This window comes from Herpailurus yagouaroundi, unplaced genomic scaffold, assembly GCF_014898765.1.
Source record: "Herpailurus yagouaroundi ecotype Mexico unplaced genomic scaffold, PumYag 77, whole genome shotgun sequence".
In the NCBI taxonomy this organism is placed as follows: domain Eukaryota; kingdom Metazoa; phylum Chordata; class Mammalia; order Carnivora; family Felidae; genus Herpailurus; species Herpailurus yagouaroundi.
Genome location: NW_024412388.1, coordinates 46,953,038 through 46,975,272, shown reverse-complemented (window position 1 = coordinate 46,975,272; position 22,235 = coordinate 46,953,038). Strand labels below are relative to the sequence as shown.

At 42.4% G+C, this 22,235-nt stretch overlaps 1 protein-coding gene across 15 annotated transcripts in view; it reads left to right on the top strand.

The window, feature by feature from the left end:
• The window catches only part of DAB1 (DAB adaptor protein 1), a 1,153,213-nt gene that overhangs the window by 542,554 nt on the left and 588,424 nt on the right, over window positions 1-22,235 (top strand). The window lies entirely within an intron of this gene.

Genomic DNA, 22,235 nt, shown 5'->3' with positions numbered 1-22,235 from the left:
TTTCTACATTGAAAACAGACTCGGAGATTTACGAGCTTAAGGAGCAAGTACTATTATTTTGAGGTCCTAAACTTTTAAAGGATGGCAACACTGAAATCTGTACTTCATACGGGGAGCCAAGAAGACACAATTGAAAATGCCTATTCTTTTGACAAATTAGAAGCATTCATTGCAGTATCTATTTCTTGTTTACCAGGGATAATGCTGAATGAATCACAGACTGGTAGATGGATGTCCCTTCTGAACACTTTTAATTAGCACTGCCTATTAGGATGAACAGAGTGTTGCTTTCCTGCCATAGATTACCCCCAACCCCCCTTAAATGAAATAGAAATCTTATTCTCCACAAGGTAATATTCATCTCTTCCCCAACCAGACAGGCATAGAAAATTAAACAATGGTCCGTTAAAAAGCCCAGATAATGTATTTATCATTTCCAGTTTATGTGAGTTTGCAAGGCAAATAGGAGTAGGAGCTATTCGTTATGGGACCTTGGGGAACAGCGGGACTGGGGAGGGAGCTGAGAGGCTGGAGGATCTGAGACTTGTAAAAATTCATTAAAAATATGAGGTACTATTGGAGATAGAGGAAATTAATTACTCTCAGGGACTCAAATGTCACTCCTCATTTAAGTGACCTGGCAAGGAGGCTGAGAAACTTGTTCTGTGAGGGTTTCCGTAGTGGAGAAGGCTGGGAGCTGGGATTCCTCAGCTGTCAATTTTTGCATTTCCTTGGTGACTTATTGACATGTTAACCTGGCTTGTGCCCTAGCCTCCTCTAATGAGTAGAGTTAAATGAGAAATGGGGGTTTGAAGGTGGGGGAAGCACTCTCCCCTGTAGCTGGCCAGGTTATTCAGACCAGCTCCCCAAGCATGTAAGCAACTTCAGACCTGGGGGAAGCCTGTGATTTACCACAATGGAGAGAAGCGACTGATCATTTGCAGCTGGACTGAGTTTGGTCTTTTATTATTGCTTTTCCATCCACAAAGCTATTCTCTGAGGGGGAGTGAATTTGGAAAGACAAATTAAGGTTTTCTACCTAAGGAGGACGGGGGGGAGCAGTAGCTTCTGAACACAGTCATCTTTTCTAGATTGCCTGTCCAATAAATCTTTCTAATGCATTCTGCCTATAGACAGAGGTTGAAAATATATAGATATGTGATGACTTAAAAGTTTAAAATCAGTAAACCCCCAGAATAATGGAGTAGAAGCTTTCTCAGATGTGTGCCTTACCTAGACTGGGAATGCAAGGTTTTATTCTTGAACTCTGCCGTTAATCAACTGAGATGTTGCACAAGCCATCACAGTGCTCCAAGCCTCTGTTGTATTATTTATAAAATGGGAACAATAATATCTATCTTATGTGATTATTAAGGACAATGTGCCCAAAAGATCTTTGAATGGTAGAAATATACAGGTATGTATAACACCTATTGAATCATTTTGTCTTGAAAGTCTTGATTTTTAAAAATTAAGGCTGCTCAGTGGTCTGTCTTCCTCTGTGGGTCAAAGTTAAAGGGCTCTGAAGTATTCTCTTGGCTTGTTCAATTAGGAAGGGTGAATCAACAAGCCAAAGAAGGAAGCACTGCTTTTGGGAGAAAGTATGCCCGGATGTTAAAAAAAAAAAAAAAAATGTGAAGCATAGCTTTGGAGGAAGTTGGAGCCCTGGAGGTTCACCTCTGGGAGCAGTCCTAAGAGCTTGTCTTCAATTCAAGAAAGTCCTGTCCTTTTGAAGCAGAGACAAATCGTGCATTGAGGGTGGCAGAAGAGATATTTGAAGATTATTCACCTATTCCTAGAAAGAGATGATGATGAGATAAACTTGGGCAGGGTCAGTGGGGACAGAGGAAAGAGAACTTTGAAAGGCCTTGGAAAGGAAGGAATTCTAGGCTTTCACATAGTCATGGTGGTGTGCACTTTGTGGAGGGTGCAGTGCAGTGACTAAGCCACAGAGCATCCCCAAGGTACTTGTAATGTTATTAATAGAAATGTGAGAAAATGCAGGATACAGTCCTTCTGCTCAAGTTGCTCAGAGAAGTAAGCAATTATCATACAGACCGGACAGCAATAAGCCCAGAAGGGCAATGCTGGAGACAGCACTGAGAGGGAGGTGCCTCAAAAGATGAGCAACACTTTGCTGGGTGAGAAGGGGTTTGAGGCTGGGCATTGCACAAAACAGCTGCTCCCAGCCACATGGAACCATAGCTGCTCAGCCACATATTACAGATGCTGGTTTGAGAGCTGTGCACTTGACCTGTTACATTTCCTCAGCAACCAGGTTTTGTACGCCAGCTTGCACTCAGTGATTTTCCAAGGCTTCTGTGCTGTTGGTGTCTCCTGAAAGTAGACTTGAAGGACCGTCTGCCTGTTCTCATCAGCCAACCCTATAGTGACCCACCCTGAGCATGCAGAGAAGGCATCCCTGGGAACCCAATTCTGAATAGTTGCTAAAACCACTGTCCCCATTCCTTGGTGTTCTTTTGGAGCTTTTAGGCCACTTACCGTTAAAAATTGCCTGAAAGCCATCTGTTGACATAACTGCGCCGTTGGCTCTTTATGTCTTGCGTTAACTAGATGTGTCCATTTGAATTCATTTATAACCATGGTGTCATCATGGTGAGATAGTAATAAGACAAGAAAAATTTTTCTCGCCAGTCTTCCTCCTCTTTTTCCTCCTTTTAGAATTCCTAGTGTCTCCTATTTGCCGACCTGTTGATTTTCTCAGATCGTGTTTACCCTTTTACTTTTCTCTCCTGATAAAACCACACATTCTTCAACTTGGATAGAAGTAGGAGATTCTTGACACCAGGGGGTTCAACTGTAAAAACCTTAAACGTGTTCTTAACCGCATGGCAGTTCTCTTTATCAGGTATGTTTGATGTTTGTGGTGTTGCTTTCCAGAGCGGAATGTCTTAGATTGCAATCCCTGCTCCAACATGTAACAGCTGTCTAACATTGAGCAAATCAATTTCTTTAGGCTTGAATTTTCGCATCAGTAAGCTTAAGGTAACAGCAATACTTTTCCTATAGGATTGTTGTGAGAATTTAATGAGAGAGTCCATGCGAAAGAATCTGGCCTGTTATCTATTGTCAATGAATGTTAGCCACTGTTGCTTATAATAATACATGCCATTATAAATTTTTGAAATGAAAAGGCAGATGTGTCGACCTTTGGCAACAAGAAAGAGGGAAGCTAGAAAGACACTCTCCCACTCTTTGGCTGGGCTTAGAAAAGGGAAGTCCCTAGTGATGAAGACATTGAAAGCAGCTAAGTCTGTGGGTGCACAGGGAGCCCTCCCTGTCCAGACAGTGGCCTGGCTGCTGAACAGTCAGAAGGTCTGCTGGGCTCCCTGAGCTGCTTCTGGGCATCTGAAGAGTATCTAAGTCAACCCTGCCCTATGTACAGTGTTCATTGCAGATAGTATGGTGGTTTTGTAATATGCCAGTGTGGCTAGATGGGATTACCTTGCTCAGAATTCAGTTTCCTATATGTTTCTAGTTAGGTGGGCCATGGGAGAGTTTCTTGGGAGATCGGAGGATGGAGGGAAGCAGCAGCCACTCTGCAGCTCACCTGTTGTTGGTGATCTGTTGACTCACCCTGTCGGCACAAAGCGGCGTCTGGGCCCACAACTGCTCTTCCTTTCCCCATATCCTCCTCCCGCTTCCCAAGGCCTCATCCAGATGTGTGTGTTTAGCCACTTAAGAAAAGGCCCCGGTTACAGCAGGCCATCCACATCGGCAAGCTGGGAAGCAGTGAAAGCCAAGGTTCCAGTAAGTTTTCATGGAGTTTCAGTGCCTGCTTATGGATTCCAGGCTGCTCCTGATTCTCCCCACTTATAACCATCTTTCCCTCCTAACCGCCTGCCCAGTGGACTTCAAGCTCCATCATCAGACAGAATTGAACAGACTTAAAACTGCTTAACCAGTTCCCACAATCGCTTGCCAGGTTCCTCTATTAAATAAATAATAAATATATATTTATTTTTCATATATATAGTACATATAGTGTGTGTGTGTGTGTGTGTGTGTGTGTGTGTGTGTGTATAGATATATATGGCATTTATTATCAGAGGAACAGAACCAAGCACTAGGAAATTGTGTGTGTGTGTGTGTGTGTGTGTGTGTGTGTGTGTACATCTAACACTACTTGTTTCTGTTTCCATGATTGATCCCCACCTGATACAGCTGCTCATAGCTTTCTATAATGCAGAATTCTCCACTCACAAGGAAGCCCATTCCTGTTCTACCTCCCATCCACCATTCCTCTTTCTGTCTGTCATGTAACAAAAGAGAAATTAAACTCATAATCCAAAAATGTTGTTTTTCAGCCCAGGATATATCCCACTTTTTCCTCAGGACTTCTGCCCCTCCCAACCTTAAAAAAAGTTGCATAAACTCACTGCTGTGACCCTCATCCACGGAATTTTTTTCTCTCTCGCTTCTCATCTTTTGACGCTTAAGAATCAGACTCTTCATGAAGTTAACCCAATAAATGTGAATGTGCTAGAGAGGTACTTCTAGTCGTTCAGTTTCCCCAGACCTGTCTCCCCTTCATCCTCCCCATGCCTTGTAAAGACAATACCTTGATTCGGAATGTTTACAAAGTATCGTGTGATACGGTGGGAGGGGACGGAAGCATGGGACCGAGAATGTGAATACCTGTGCTTGTCTTTTGCCACCACAGAGGGCTGACTGCATCTGCTTGTTATGTAGTTTCTAAGGGCCTCAGTTTCCTCAGATGTAAAATAGGTACACTAATAGCCGACCTGCTATTCTCTGCCCACTGTGAGTCCAGCGATCCCCGAGCAGCCCTGGGTATGTGAGGCCCTCTGTTCTTGACATCTGTGTCCCAGTCTCAGATTAGCTCACACCTCGGTTAGGGAAATGCCAGTTATGATGAGATGTTAAACCTTAGAAATCACAAGAGAGTAGCAAATCAGGGCACTCTTATTTTTTTAATGAAAATAAACACCTTGACATGTTCGTAACCTCATTTCTTACACTGTTCAGGGCCTACCATAGTAACTTTTTGCCTAAGTTGTTTCTTGAAGGTGCAGATTGAAGAAATTGAGTGAAGAGCGGTTTCTGTTAAGATGGGCGTGTATTTCAAAATCACTCGCAAAAAATATTACAGAGCTGACCAAAAAGGGCAAGAGGCTTCTAATATGAAAGAATGACTAAAAATTCTCCTATGTTTGTTAAAACTAACAAAAACCAAATGCAAAAAATAGAACATGACAGAACAGCCTATTATTGAGATGACTGCAAAAAAGAACTCAAAGTTATAATGGAGGGAGTTTTACAAAGTGACACAACCAAGTGATGAAATCAAGAATATACAAAGGAAACTGTTATGAATGGATAACGTAGATGTCCATTCAAAGAAAAGAGCCTCTCCGTCATCTCTGGCACAGGAGGGTCTCCGTGTGAGTAGGACAGATGGCTCTGGGAACATCCTATTCTTAAGTGTGACATAGGCAACCAATTATGAGCTCACAAACCTGGTTAGAAAAATCTCAGTAATTGGCAGGTGTATGACTTCCAGATAAAGATGTGGAGGATGTGTTTGACAGCTGCAAGCCACATTTGTGGCCAAGCCTCACCCTGTTTCCCTGCACGCATTTATCATTGAACAACAGCCAAAGTTGAAAAACTAGCTGGCTTACCTTCCCTCTCACTGCATGTGTGTGTGTGCGCACACACACACACACACACACACACACACACACACCCTGCCTTCTTACAAGGATCATATGAGTACTATAGCACAATGGCATGTTGGTGGGTTCTCAAGAAGGTGTTTGTTGAATGGATGTGTGTATTAATGAATTGCCTAGGAACTCAAGGGGAAAGTCTAGAAATATCAGTAGACATTATGACAGCATCCTGGACAAAACGAAATGGGGAAAAAATGCCCAGGAGAATTACTTTACTGAAGATTTAACACGTTGATGTTCATAACACCTCACCTGCCAAAGGTATCCTATTCAAAATGAATGAAGCAACAGAACAGGATTAAATTGGCACAGCTGGAGGAGGTCTGCCTGCATGTGAGGAGCTGAATGTTATCTCCAGGCAACGGATGGAGTTGTAACATGAGGATTCTTATTTTTAGTGTTGGGGAGAAAATGAATTTGAGCCAGAAGACACCGAGGGTTGATAAGGGAAGAACGGGGCTTGAGGGAGGGAGTGGATGTATAATAAGCCCAGACCAAGAGGGCTACGCAAAGAAGTGGAATCAAGAGAGGCCTGTGGAAGGGGATCTTGTTATTTCAGAGTGGAACAATAAAGCATAATGAGGTCCGCTAGGGCATCTGGTCAACCCAGACCCCCCTGCTTAGGACAGGAGACCTAAGGGTCAGAGAATCCGTTTCCTATGGGTGAGGAAGACCAGCATCAATCCTGTGTGAACATGTCTGTATCCTTTGGGGAGCGGTGAAATTCTTTATTAAATCAACTAGCCTGGCTTATTGCGTTCTTCTCTCACTCTGAATGTCCTATGGGACCAGGTCTATAGTTTTTTTGCGTTTTTTTTTTTCCTGAGTCTATTTCTAACATCTAACTCTAGGTATTAAAAAAAGAATCACTGAGAACCCCCATATGCTAATGATGATAAACCCCAACCCAGACATGTAAGGAAGCTATTGTTACCCCCATTTATAGGTAAATGTCAAGAGGATTGGAGAAGTGAAACAATTTATTCAAAGTCCTGCCGCTGGTAAATTGCTACGCTAAGACTTGAAACTAGACCTGTCTAACTGAAATCTGTGATCTGCCCACTATCCCCCTAAGCCTCCGATCCCACAATTGAGTAGATGTTCCCTAAAGATTTCTTAGAGAGAAGGGAGAGAAAGAGGAATGATAGATAATGAATGATAAGGTAGAGGAGAACATTTGGGTACAAGCAGACTTTTGGAAGATCTGTTCTGAACAGATTGTAGACAAATGTGCCTGACACATGTATTATTCAGAGATCATCCAGAATGGACTGAACCTCACAGAGAGGAAACTGGGAGAGAGTTAAACCACTAAACTCTGGGATACACCCATGGAGAAGCTAGAACGTAGCCAAAATCAAGTGTAAGAATGTCAGAATGTTGGGAAAGGGAATGAGACCAAGTCTTGGATAAAGCAGAAAACTCTGCTGACTGGCTTTTCTGCTGTGAACTAATCCCACCCACCTACCCCACCTCTACTTTCCTGTCTCATTTTGCTAGTTTTGCTCCTGTAGCAGCCTTAAGAGGAAATTATTTTCATGTCTAGAAAATTTTCATGAGAAAATTAAGACTCAAATTAAGAGTTTTGTGGAACTCACTAATGCCAGAAGTAAGTTTGAATGCAAACCACCAGCATTAACCTACCTAGGCACCAAATATTGTGAGAGTGTCTCCATTTGCTGCACGATGATTCTTTCAAAGGAAATTTCTGTACGAATTTTATTTGACAGGTAATTTTCTTGAGGCCAAGCATGTATCTTCCTGGGAACATTACCAGGGGAAATAAAAAGACCATCTAGAGCTTGTGTGCCCCTAGATTTTTCACCTTTCTGTGTTTAACACGTGGATTTAATGTTACTGAAATGCTGGTGTCTTTATTTATCAGCGTCTCTTCACTAGGGACACGAGTTCTGGATGTCCCATTGAAGGTAATGCTTCCAGATGGCTTACAAATTAGGTTCAATAAAATGTAGTCATTCTTCCTTTTAGTGAGTTCTTGGTGCTGAACCTATTTGACTTACCTAATATCCTGTTTGAGTTGTTAAATCCTAAACATAGATTGATTAGAACAGGAGAATAAGCTGTCGGGTTAATGCGTTGAGCTTTTGAAGTGGATAAAAGAACCACTTTGGAACTAAAAGGCTGACTTAACGTTCACTTCGCCATTTGTCTGTGTGGACTCAGTGTCTTGTATCTCCTCCCTCTCTTGCTCATGTAGCTGCAAATCCCCTCGCCTATAAAAATGGGAGTCGGAGGTGACTGGGAAGAGAAAGTGGTACTGTGCATGTGAAAGTACTCGGTAAAGTACACATTTATAGAACTATAAGTTGGTGTAATAAATTTAAATACCAATTGTGAATAAGAGTGTATTATATCCCTGGAGATACCCTCGTTCATTCAGAAACTTTAGGAAGCAAAAATGGGATCAGGACATTCTAGGAGTAGAAGGGATCTCAGAGATTATCTGCTTTAGTTTCCTTGCTGACAGACAAGGAACTAGAGTCTGCAAGCGAGGTAGTAACTTCTGCTCAATCCCATAACAAACGCTATGCAGAGCTGAGCCTGCAACTCATGTGATTTGCTTCTCCATTCTTGTCCTTCTGCCCATGAGCCTCTGCGCTGTCCCTTGTCATGCTTCTGTGGACTCTATCCACTGTAGCCCTTGATGTAACTATTCAAACCCCGAGCTTCAGACTTCACATGCCAGGGAGAAAGCCCATAGCCATAATGCCTGTCTTTTCCAGCGTATTTGTGGGAACTTTCTTTTAGCTGCAATTAAGAGAATGAATGTTGTAGGCTTTGGAATGATAGCCCATCTATTGTGACTTCTGCTGGACTTTGTAGAGTTTGTCCTCTAAGCACTGAAGAGTGTGTTAAAAGGACCTGTTGATTCTGCCTCTGAAATATACTAAAACATTTCCTTCTCTCTCCAGCGCATTATGCTATAAGCTCCCTGAGGGCAGGGACCTTGTCTGTCTCCCCTTTTGCAGTATATCCCCAGTGCTTAGCAAAGCAGACTGTGTGGCTCATAGCAGATGCTCAAAAGGTATTCGTTCAATGAAAGAGTGAATCCCAGCTGCCATTACCTTTGTCCAAGGTCACATTGTCCTCTGAGCCTCGTAAGTGCTCAACCTTTAGTCTCGCTCCTTCCAAACACTGCTCTGTCCTTTATCCTGCTAATTACAGATATAAAAAGGCTACTCCTCTGCTGAAAATGTGTCAGTGGCTCCCCTTTGCCTAGTGGAATTGGCAAAGTGTCTTAATGCAGACTTCAGAGGTCTTCATAATCCGGCCCTGTCCTAACTTCCCAAACTCATCTGTAGAATCTTCTCTGCCATTCCCACCTTTCAGTGTGTGCGTGCGTGCACACACATGCTTATTTTCTTCTACCTGTAATACCCTATCCTGCCTTTACCTAACGTGGTGAATTCCTACCTATTCTTCTGGCCCCTCCCAGAGGCTCATTCCCTACCTTCTTTGGTGTCTTCCTCAGTTATTAGGCAGATCCTTCCAGAGCATGAGCTGTATCTTTAATCCCTATGGATCAGAAGATGGGGGATAATCCTGAACGGTTGCCCCCTCCCTCCAACATGGCAGATTACTGAGATCAGGTCAAAACTTAGCTGAGTTGTAATGAGAACAGTATTTGGGCCAGATCTAAAGTGAGAGCACCAAGAAAGGAATCGTTTGTGAGCCAGAATCTGGAGAAGAGTGGGGCTGGCTCACTCTCTCAGAGAATGTGCCTTCTCAGTGGGCCCCAGTCTTATGACCGGACACTCTTTACCCAGGACTGCTGAAAACCTGTACTTCATAAGAAGAAAATAATATAAATACTGATTTGTATCTCCTCATGCAACTCTGATAAAGTTATCCTACATGATATATTGTTTTCACTAATTAAAAATAACAAAAATATGCTTGTGTAAGCAACTGTTTGATTTTTTATCATTGATTTCAACTTTAAAACTAAACATATTCCATGATGTTAAGAAATTAGAGAAAAAAACAAAACCCATGATCCATCACTTGGGTGTGTTCCTTTGAGTCTTTACATAGACATATTTTAAATATGTTATATGTTTATATATTTTTTGTATATGTTATCAGATTATACATATAAATATAAAGCCTGGTTTATTTGTTTCACTCATATCATAAGCATTTTTTATGGTGCTAGATACTGTTCATATCAATCACTTTAATTTTTTTTTTTCAACGTTTATTTATTTTTGGGACAGAGAGAGACAGAGCATGAACGGGGGAGGGGCAGAGAGAGAGGGAGACACAGAATCGGAAACAGGCTCCACGCTCTGAGCCATCAGCCCAGAGCCTGACGCGGGGCTCGAACTCACGGACCGCGAGATCGTGACCTGGCTGAAGTCGGACGCTTAACCGACTGCGCCACCCAGGCGCCCCTCATATCAATCACTTTAAATGACTGAGTAATATTCCACTGAGTGAATGGACTATTAGGTAGATCCACCATAATTCATTTGGTCATCTCCATATTGCTAAAGGTTGGTTTCCTTGCAATATTTTGCTTTGTCAGTAATACATGAAGATTCCTTCATAGACAGTGATTTCCCCCTCTTTGGGGTTATTTCCTTAAAATGACTCTGACCCCTATTACTAACTTGCACACACTTCCTCTATTAAAGCCGCTCAGTAACCCCTCACACCCTTCCTCTCTGCGTGGTAGTTAACCCCTCATTCCACAAGAAGGAATTTGAAGGCCTAGGGATTTGAAGTCCCAGAGTCATAAGCTGAGCACCCCTGCATCTCCTGGTAGCCCCAACCCCCTGACTTGTCTGCTGTCCCAACGCACACCAACCTGTCCTTTCCTCTCTGTGCTGTTGCTCAGGCTGGCCCTGTGACTTCAATCACCCCTGCACATATCCTGCATATACCAACCCTTTGCCTCAAACCCATACCTGATGGCACCTCCTTTGGGAAGCTTCTGCTTTTCCAGTGAGATGATTTAGGCCTCCCTCTCCAGGGATTCCAAGATTCCCTGTGCACATCTCTGTCATCACCCTATCACACTGTGTTGAACATGCATGCTGGTGGATCTTTTTCATCGTTTCCCAGTTGCCATCACAGTACTCGACAGTTTGTTTCCCCAGTTACTAGCACAGCACTCAACACATAGTTCCTTTCTTTCCTACTCCACCTCCCATCCACAAGCATGTTGTGCCGACTCAGCCTCCGACCTACATTCAGAATTCAGCCCCCTCTCACCACTCTCTACGACTACCACGCTGGTCTGAGCAGCTACCATCACTGTCCTGGATTAGTGTAATAATCTCCTACCTCATTTCTTAGCTTTCAGCCTTGCCCCCATATTTAACACACCAAAGCAAAAGTGTCCTTTTGAACATCCCACCCTTACCTAAAGCTTTCTAATGGCTGCCCTTCTAAAAGTCTTTGCCGTTGTCTTTAGTGTCCTGGGGCTGCCATAGCAAAATAACAAAAGCCTGGGTGGCTTAAACAATAGCCATTATCGGGGCGCCTGGGTGGCGCAGTCGACTTCAGCCAGGTCACGATCTCACGGTCCGTGAGTTCGAGCCCCGCATCAGGCTCTGGGCTGATGGCTCGGAGCCTGGAGCCTGTTTCACATTCTGTGTCTCCCTCTCTCTCTGCCCCTCCCCCGTTCATGCTCTGTCTCTCTCTGTCCCAAAAATAAATAAACGTTGAAAAAAAAATTAAAAAAAAAACCACAACAAAAAACAATAGCCATTATCTTCTGGCAGTTCTGGAGGTTAGAAGATCTGAGATCAAGCTGCCAGCTCATTTGGTTTCTGGTGAGACCTGTCTTCCTGGCTTGGAGATGGCTGCCTTCTCCCTAGTCCTCACCAGGCGCTTTGTCCCTGTACACGCAAAGGTAGCTCTTCTTATACGGAGACCAGTCCTATTGGATTGGAGCCTGACCCTTCCGACTTTATTTAACCTTAATTACTTCCAGAAAGGCCCTATCTCCTAATATCATCACATTGGGTATTGGGGCTTTAACATAGAATTTGAGGGGATTCAATTGAGTCCCTAACACATGGCCTACAAATTCCCATGTGATCCTCAGCGTACTCACCCCACCTCCCTTAGCTGCTCCAGCCAAACTGGGCTCCTTAACGGCATCTCGAACATACCCAACATGCTCCTATCTCAGGAATATTAGACTATCACCCCACATGGACTGTCCTCCAGACATCTGTCTGATTCACCCCTTGTGTCCTTCAGGTCTCTGTTCAAGTGCCCTTTACTGGCTATTTCTTCCTTGACCATCTTTTACAAAATTGCACAGCTGTTCTACCTCAGCCTGATCCTCTTAACCTCGCCTTACTTTTCCCTAATGATTTGCCTTACTCTCCCCTACTTTTCACTACCTGACTTTATATATTTGTGTGTGTATTCATCTCTCACTCCTCCACTCTAATGGCAGAAACACAAGCTCCGTGAGGGCAGAAGTTTTATCCTCGCTTGTTTACAGGTGTATTGCTGGCACTTAGAATAGTCTGGGCACGCAAAAGATACAACAAATACTTGTTGTATCAACAACAAAAGATTCAACAAATACTTGTTGAATGAGAGCATGAATGAATAGAAATTTCATTCATATCCATTATCTTATTTCGGCCTAAAACAAAACCTGGAAGAGGATGGGGTTGATGTGTGTTCTATTTTCACAGATGAGGAAAACTAATATTCATAAGAGTAAGATTTCATATATGTAGTGATAATTTCATTTGCCAAGTGTTTAATATTGCCAAGGGATATGCATACTATCATACTGGCTTTCATTTCATCCTTGGACTAATCCTGAAAGATTATATATTATTATCCCTATTTTAACACAATAACGCCTTAGAAAGTTTCAATAACGTGCCTAAGGGAATCACTACTAAGTGACAGCCAAGATATGAACCCTAATCTGACTTCAAAGAGCTTGTTTTTATCTATTATTATAGTTCGTATCCTTTTAGCATAAGACCATGTGCCAGGTACTATGCGAACTCTTAAAATAACACTGTGATGTACGGACCACTATTATCTTCACTTTGCAGATGAGTTAACCAAAGCTCAGAGATGTTAACTTGTCCAAGGTCATACCCCCCTGACCTAAAAGTCTGACTGTCGGCTCTTAGCCACCTCCCTCAAAGAGCTGGTAGGAGGCTGGACAGTCCTTACCTTCCCTTTCTCTGCCTTTGTACATGAACTGAACTGCCTGAATTAGCCCCCGGGTCCAGGATGTCCCAACTATGCACACCTTAAGTTTATATTTGCAATGCTGATCTCAGTGATCCTTATGAAACAGAACGCTTTGGCTGATGAAGCAAATTAATTTGCTGATTAAAAGTATTGACAAATGCTACATGGTGTAATCATTTTTAAAAGAAAGCATAGTCTCCATCAGCCTCTTCCAGATGAGGTCTGTGTTCTGTACCTATTCTCTTTCTTCTTAGATACCTGGAAAAATGTATGTGTGATTCACTCAACCTCTCTCGCTGCTTCTAATGGCACAGCGTAGGTCAATAGTGGAGAAGGATAATTGAATCTATTTTTCAGACTTTCATCGGTAGGCTCTATTCTGGGCACATATTATTAGAATTGTGAGAAACAGACATTTCTTTAAAGTGGAGTGTTGGGCTCCACTAGAAAGATTATTAAAAGACTTCACAATGCCAGCCTTAGAAATATATAGGGCACCTAGATTCCTTGCTCTGTCCCTCCCCTCACAGCACAAAGCCTATTCAAATGCCTTTCCAGGATCAGCCTTCCTCCCTCCGCCCGTCCTGTGGAGCCTGCCCTTGCTGCACACTTGCTCATCGGTATTGGGCCAGTGGTTCTCCAAGCGTGGTCCCAGGACCAGCGGCATCGGCATCACCCATGACGTCGTTAGAAATGCAAATTCTCAGGCTCTGCCACAGACCCACAAAATCAGAAACTCTGACGTTGGCGCCCAGCACCCCACCTGTTTTCACAGGCCCTCCAGGTGATTTCGATGCAGGCTCAAATTTGACAGACAGCCCGTGTATTAGGAAAGTGTCACTTCCCCCCACCCCACGCCCCCCGACTGGTCCGCTCCTCACAAGGACACAGCTGCTCTAGATTCTGCTCCTTGGTTGCAGCCGCAACAGAGGTGACAAAGAGCTCAGTTAGGGAACTCCATTCCTGGCATACATGGTACAGTTTTACGCATGGTTTTGGCAACAGTATTTTTAACTGTAAAACGTACGGACCCGGCACCTTTACTGAGTAATTGTTGTCTGCTTTAGGGAAAGGTTATGACTAACCTTTTCTATTTTGGTCATATCTTTAGTCTTATCTAACAGACCATAATGATAACTACTGTTTACTCATAAATATTCTATTTGTTTTAATTTTTAAAAAATTATTCATATAATACATTTAAAACAAATAGTACTACAACCCCTATTGAAAAATAGCAATCCTCTATGTTTCATAGACCCAGCACTGCGAAACTTATCATTTTTCCTGCCACTTCTGCTATTTAACTCCATGTTTCTAAAGAGCACACGTCTGTTGCTGTCAATTTCAGACATTGCTTCCTGGCTTCACTTATTGTAATTAGGAATTAATTTTCCTGGGGCGCCTGGGTGGCTCAGTCGGTTGAGCGTCCAACTTCGCTGAGGTCATGATCTCCCGGTTCCTGAGTTCGAGTCCCACATTAGGCTGGATGCTGTCAGTACAGAGCAGAACCTGCTTTGGATCCTCTGTCTCTGCCTTCCCCCTGCTCTCTCTCGCTTGCTCGCTCTCTCTCTCTCTCTCTCTCTCTTTCTCACAAAAAGAAATAAGCATTACCAAAAAAAAAAAAAAAAAAGAATTAATTTTCCTTTCTGTTACCCCCTCACAGTTTTTCTCTCCACTGTTTCAGCTCCTCCCCCACCTTACTCTTTCTCTCCCTTCCGGGTGGGACTCCCCTCTAGGTGAACGGGTGTGCACACTATTGGCATTCAAGCCCCCTACCCATCCCACCCTAGACACTCTGCTGAGTCCTACCCCTCCTCCTTTTGCTTCCAGGCTCCTAGAGTACACTGAAATCTCCCCTCTGTGGTGATCATGCTAAACTCACACCAAGCTATGCACAAATACCATTAAGAGAAGATTTACTTTGTTTTTTAATAAATGTTTATTTTTCATAACTTATCTGCTAATAATTTATACTGGAGGAGTGTTACATTTTATATAAATTAGTATTTTCAAGTGATGTTTTGGGTTATGGTTATAAACTTCTGTTTTCAAAATGCAAGTTAAATGTTATAATTTTTAAAATTCTCTTTTTACCACTCTCTCACTTGGGATATGCTGAGTTCTTAGGTTTCTGATGACAATCCTAATAATCACTTGGCTTGAGAGGCATATAGCAACCTGAACTCTTACCATGGACTAGGGGTTATTCTAAACCCTTCACATATATTAATCACACCATCTCTTTACCACTGTGTTAGTTACATGTGCATTGTTGTTAACACCATTGTACAGATGAGAAAATTGAGTCACGCGAGGTTAAACGATTTGTTCTGGGTTCCACAGCTATGCAGCACTACCCTGAACCACTTCTTGTAATAATTCCTAGTGTGTAATGTGGAGTCCTCAGAGATTACCAAATATATAATTCTTACAGCAGGTCTGCGATTTAGGTAGACTAGGTGCCTGGCTGCCTCCCTATTTCAATACACTTCCAGACCATAATCTCCCACTCCCTGCAGGTCATTTCCTCAGAAGTCCACAGTGGAATATTTGTTGTACCTGACATCACACTATCCCACTTCCCTGATTAATAAATCTGCCAGATCTCCTGATACTAATAGCGGCTTATGGTCTACCAGAAGGCCCTCTATCCTGCTAACATCAAGCAGGGAAAGTACCAATCTCAAGTGAGAGAAAACTCGGACCCGTTTGCTTCTGCTCATTTGGGCTACTGACCCCTCCTTTGAGTCCTGGTACATTTCCCTGCCCAATAGCATGTTAATTTCAGTATGGCTAACTCCATTTTAGTGATTGCAATGCTGCAGCGAGATAATAATTCTGTTACTTCAGTATTTATTTTACATACTATCAATATTTTATTTTCAAAGTGCACAGAATTTATAAAATAAAAAGCTCAAGGAAACGAAATTATTTAATGTACTTTAAATAAAAAAACATATAAGTATGTTACAAACAATGGGGAAATGTAAATTTACAAAAGATAAACATTCTAACCATAATATAAATTATTGGCGAATAAAAATTCATTAAGATAAATATTCACAATATAAACTAAAAAGCATATAACTCAGGAAAACCTAATCAGTTATGGAAGTTGAAAACAAAAATATTGTTTGCTCTTTTTAAAAATGTGATAGTTAAATAATAAAGTGGGTCAATGACATCATTGGGTTGCAAACATATTTTTGTGCAAGCTTTTCTTGCTGCTAAAAAGGCTCCTTCTGGTGATTTTCTGACCACTCAGAAGAATGGTGAGGAAATACTTAGGGACTAACCCTCAATATTTTAATCGAGATTTCATCTTCAAATAATTTTATTTCTTGTTATTTACAAGGAGTTCATTTTTTTTTAATTTGAAAGAGAGAGAGCACAGCAGCGGAGAGGGACAGAGAGAGAGAGAAAGAGAGGGAGAGAATCTTAAGCAGGTTTTATGCTGAGCATTGAGCCCGACTCAGGATTGCCTCCTATGAACCATGAGATCATGACTTGACCTGAAATCAAGAGGATGTTCAACTGACTGAGCCACCCAGGCACCCCTGATACTCAGGAGGAGTTCTTGTTTGAATAACTGATTCTCCCACGCCCGCCCCAACAAAGACTAGGTTTCACATTGATAAGGAGCTACACGTCCCACCCCAGACCCGCCCCTGCCAAAGAAAACATTTGATTTGCCTTTGTCTTCTGCATTTTCATCATAGATATTTGCTACATCTGATGCACGAGTACCTGGACTCATTTCCGTGCTACCACATTCATATTCTACTTCTCAGAAATTCTTTTCTTTGAAGTGCAATAATAATTATTCCTTCAATAGGAGCTTTGCAAGACCACAATGTAGTTGCTTATTGCTATTCACACAGGCCTGGAGCTGTCTAGACTTGTCTTTTCACATCATTTGAATAATTGAACCATTGATCTTGCTCTCCAGATATTAATAACTCGAATTTCAGATGTTTTATAAATTAAAATAGCGCACCAACACATATGTGGATATTTCAGACTTAAAAATAGTACAGGGTACTACTGTCATACCACAATTGGGTATTCACGACTTTCTCCTTACATGGAGTTCCCAGCATGCTTCAGGGCCAAGGCTCCATTTTATAAATGGGGAAAATGGTGCTCAAATAAGTGAAGTCATGAAGCTCAGGTCGCACAGCCAGCAAGTGTCAGCGCTGACATTTGAACCCAGTTCTTTGGACTCTAAAGCCACAGTAGCCTATAGTGTCTATTACTCAAAAAGTTACCCAGTCACTGTTATATAAATAGACTCCACATTATCTGCTCTTTGGGTGAAACAAATGACCCGCATTTTTTCCCAGCCCAAACACTTCGCTCTAAGAGGCATCTTCCTGAGGTGAGCATCGTCGAACACCAGAATGGGCTCTTGTGGCAGGTTATACAATTTCCTCTTCCGTCATTCTCAAAAATAACCAAGATGAGGAGTTGTGACATTTACACAAGTTCCGGATGACTCTCTTGAGGTCTCCCCACTCTATGAATTCAGCAGGACTATGAAAATTAAGAGACAATTGAAATCTGAAGTCAGTTCTGATACCTGATCCTTTAGCTGTTTGTTACCATACAAATGAAACATCTGGATGACAGAACCGAGTGACTTTCTCCCTCTTGTTTTTGAGCCTCATGTAGCCACAGACTTTGCTGTCTGTTGTGCCATTATCAAAGCATCCAGGTGGAAGGGATATCTCGAGAAATTGGAAATAATCTTGGTTGTCTCTCTTCTATTTGCTCCTTTCCTCTTTTTTCTGTTTAATAAGCACAAAGTAAACACAGAACTGATTTTTTTATTCTGAAATGTTATGAGCATTAAGCTCTGAGTATTATCATGGGAATGAATTTCATTTGAACTCCAAGGAGGCTTAATGTAAATTTTTAAAGGAAAACCTCAACATTAGTAATGCTATGACGATTTCTCTGTGCCACGGTGGATCTAGAAGGCCTCCCTCTGGCAGATCAAATGTTTCCAAATCAGTTCAGGTTTTTTCAGGTCTTTGAGGTACCTGTAGAGCTCCGTCCTGACTCCATAGGCAGCATTTCAAAGGTTTGAGACTGTTTCGTTGTGGAAATTTCTATCACTTGTCAGTCACCCACTGTATACCAGATCCTATAGTGAGCTCTCTACGCGGGCTTCTTTATTTAACTCAGACACTTCTACCAATTAGTTCATATTATCCCATTTTACTATGAAGCCAGCTATAAATGAAAGCAATTGAATGCTTTGCCCATAAGTGACAGAACTGGAATTTGAATCTAGGCTGTCTGGTTCCTGCACTCAGACTCTTCCTGCCATAGCACGTGGTCTTAGTGCTTCTATTCCTGGCCAGTTCCCCTCAGTCCTGCTTCTCATGTCTGTATGCCTAGGTTCTGGATCTGGGCTCAGAGTTGGTCAAATTTTGCCTTTACCTTGAAAGCCTTCCAGCATTCTGGTCGATTGGTTTGAAGATACTCGGCTGGTTTCTTTTGAGAAACCTAACACATTCCATCTTGATTTCACTGGTGAGTTATCTTAAAATCCTGCTGGGCTCGCTGCACCTACCCACTGCTGGGTGACGGGAATATAGAGAAGACAGTCTCCCGGCTGGGAAGTTCCCAGCCTAAGGGTCAGGGGAGGGGATGGGCACAGCCTAGAGAAAAGATAATTACAACACAGTGCAGCACATGTCGTAAAGAGGAATAAACTGTGTGATATGAGAACGCCTTCAATTAACCTTACCTGGGAAAACCTAGGAAGGCTTTCCAGAGGGAGTGATACCAGAGTCAAGTTTTAAAGATGTTTGTGATGGGCTGAATTTTGTTCCCCCCAAATTCATAATGTTGAAGCCTGACTCCCAGTGAGACTACATTTAGAGATAGGACTTTCAGAGCTATAAAACTGAAGTTAAATGAGGTGCCATGGGTGGGCCCTAACCCATTTACTGGTTCCTTTTAAGAAGAAACACACAGAGAGACATCAGGGTTGTATCACCCAGAGAAAGCATCATGTAAGGACCCAGCAAGAGGAAAGCCATGGCCAAGCAGGGGAAAGAGGCCCCAGGAAGAACCAAACTTGTAGACACCCCAACCTCGGACTCCCAGCCTCCAGAGGCACGAGAAATAAATTTCTGTTGTTTAAACCACTCCGTCTGTGATATTTTGTTATGGCAGCCCTGGGACACTAATATAATGTTCCAAAACTCTTCCTCCTTTTCCTTCTTGAGTTGTGTTCATTCCTACAGTTTTCCACGAATACCCGTCATACCTCCTGCCTCTGTTGTGCTCCGGAGGACCTAGGCATGTTTCTCTAACTACTGATAGGTAGGTGGGTTTTTCATGTGAATGCTCCAGCCAGTGGTCATGTGAAATCCACAACGGTTTGTAAATATCGATACTGGCAGGGCACAAATAGCTCCCGGCCATTTGTAAGAAATGTATGTGTTTCTGGTGTATTTTATGTAATCTTTTCCAAAATAAGCTCAGAATTTCTACAACATGTAACAGTACATGTGTCACTTTTGTGTCAGGCAATATGGAGCAGAGAATTCTTCATAAGAATTATATGTATTTCTGAAGATTTAATCACTTACATGAGTTGTGTGTTTTTATACATTTATGTTTTTATTTAAAGGTTTATAATTTGCAAGAAGTATAAGAACTCTGTGCAGCTAGGAACACGCTTTGGAGATATGCAAGGAGAGCTCAAATAGACTGCTGATCCTGTCGGTGTACATTCAGTTTCAGAATAGCACTGGGCACAAAATATGCACGATATCCATGTAAGATGAAGTTACTGCTTTGAGACAAAGTTGAAACTCGTCAAACACAAAGACCCTCCAAAAATATTTTAAAAAATAAGAATAAAAGGAAATGGAAAGAGTAAAACTTTGTAAAATTAATATGATAAAAGTACCAGGTAAAATAATCAGTAAGCAGTAACATACAGAAGCAAAGTAGGCATGGTAGGTTGCAGATGTGAATGCTCTAGTCTAAAATAGTCGATAATGAGTAAAACACATTTTGAGGGGTAACCAGGACAGAGGTCCTATGTGTTCAAATAAGACAGGTGTTTGATAATAATTTTCAATGTACCTATCTCCCCAGGAGGCAATGAGCTTCCCAGGGGAAAAGATGGGATCATATCCTTATTCATTTGAATATTTTCAGGGCCCAGTACCTGATACAGAGTGGCCACTTAGTATGTGAGTGAAGGACTGGCTATAATTCACAGGCTGGGCAGGAAAGGGGTGGGGAGGTGCTCACTAAGACGGCCATGGTAGCTGCCACATGTCTGTCCCTATTTGAACTGCCCATTTCCTTGTGTTTTCCCACTGTAACTTTATAACCTGACTTCTTAAAGTAATAGCTAACACTTTTGCGGCAGGTTATACAATGTGTAAATGCTTCTTACACGTCAACTCATTGACTTGGATCTTAAAACACGGCTGGAGTGTTAGACAAAGCCAGAGTTCTTCTCCTCTGGTACAAATGAGGAACCTGACACCCGGGGCTTGCTTAAGGTCACAGAGCTGATATCAGGCAGCCTCAGGACTCAGTTCCAAACCATCCCAATCCAAAGCAGGTGCTCTTTTCACTTCACCATCAGCTGTGGGACACAGAGGAGGCCACAGCTGTGAGAGCAAGTACAGAGCCTTCCCAGGGAGGTAACAACTGGCCCTTGAAGCAGAAGCATTTTGCATTGTCTTCTACCAGGGTAGCCAGCCCCCAGCACAAGGCGTGATAAGTTCAAGGATGTACTAGAAGAGGAAGAACTAGCCACAGGTACAAAAAGGTTACAATCATGGGCTGTGCAGTCAGACTTGGGCTAGAATCTTATTCATGTCCCTTACTTGTTATGGGATCTTCCAAAAATCCTTTTGATTAAAACTATTTAATGAACACTTACTGTGCACTACTTAATGACTAGGTTTTGGGTGTATAGTGGTAAAAAAAAAAAAAAAAAGAAAAAGAAAAAAGCATTGCTTTTCCCATTACTAGTTGTCTAATAACACTAAATAAGTGCATAAGTTTATGTATAATTATCACACAAAGTGATTGCAAGGAATTAAGTAGATAATAAAGCAGTGTGCCTAGGGAGCACTTGGGTGGCTCAGTCAGGTGATCGTCTGACTTCGGCTCAGGTCATGATCTCATGGTTGGTGAGTTCGAGCCCCACATCAGGCTCTGTGCTGAGAGTGCAGAGCCTGCTTCAGATTCTCTTTCTCCATCTCTATCTGCCCCTCCCCTGCTCTCTCACTCTCTCAAAAATAAATCAGCATTTAAAAAAATAAAAATAAAAGTACTTAACAGATACCTGGCATGTAATAGTGCCTCTGGCAATGGTAGCTGAATACAAGTGCTTAAGAAGTTAGGGGCGCCTGGGTGGCTCAGTCGGTTAAGCATCTGACTTCGGCTCAGGTCACGATCTCGCGATCCGTGGGTTCGAGCCCCGCATCGGGCTCTGTGCTGACAGCTCAGAGCCTGGAGCCTGTTTCTGATTCTGTGTCTCCCTCTCTCTGACCCTCCCTCGTTCATGCTCTGTCTCTGTCTGTCTCAAAAATAAATAAATGTTAAAAAAAAATTTTTTTAAAAGAAGTCATAGGAAGGTTCCACCTGTCCACTCACCCCTACATGGCTCTGGTGTGGTCCTATCACTGCCTGTCTACACCTGACACCAAATCTTGATTAGACCACCCTCTAATATTAATGATTCCTACAGTTAGGTCTCCGTTAATCTCCAAGTGCCTTCATATCTATTAGTGATTTTAATTACTACCACCATCCACTGTGGTGAGTGTGGTTCTCCCCTAATAATAAATAAGGGAAACGTAGGCGCATAGTTTGTGACCCCCAAAACACAGCAGGCTAGCCAGGAATGGCCTCCGTGCTCCGTGTGTTCCTGCAGTCCCTGCACAGGGCCCTCACCTTCTCAGAAACCTTTGCTAGCTCCTCCCTGCTTCCCAGCGACAAATACAACATCTCTGACACTATGTGCAGTCCTGCTTCCCACACACAGATCCACAGAAGAGTAGGGATCCTGGTGGACAATAAACTCTTCCCTTGAGAAAAGGGCCCTATAGTGAGCTTTACCAAAATCTAAGTGATCCCTTTAAACTAATATCCTTTATTCTGATTATTTCTCTTACTAGTTCTGGTGCTAAATGTCATGTATTTCATAAAGTTATGATGCTTATAGTTGATTTTTTAAAAAACTATTTCTGTTTAGTAAATAAAGAGTTTGGGGCACCTGGGTGGCTCAGTTGGTTAAGTGTCCAACTCTTTTTTTTTTTTTTTTTT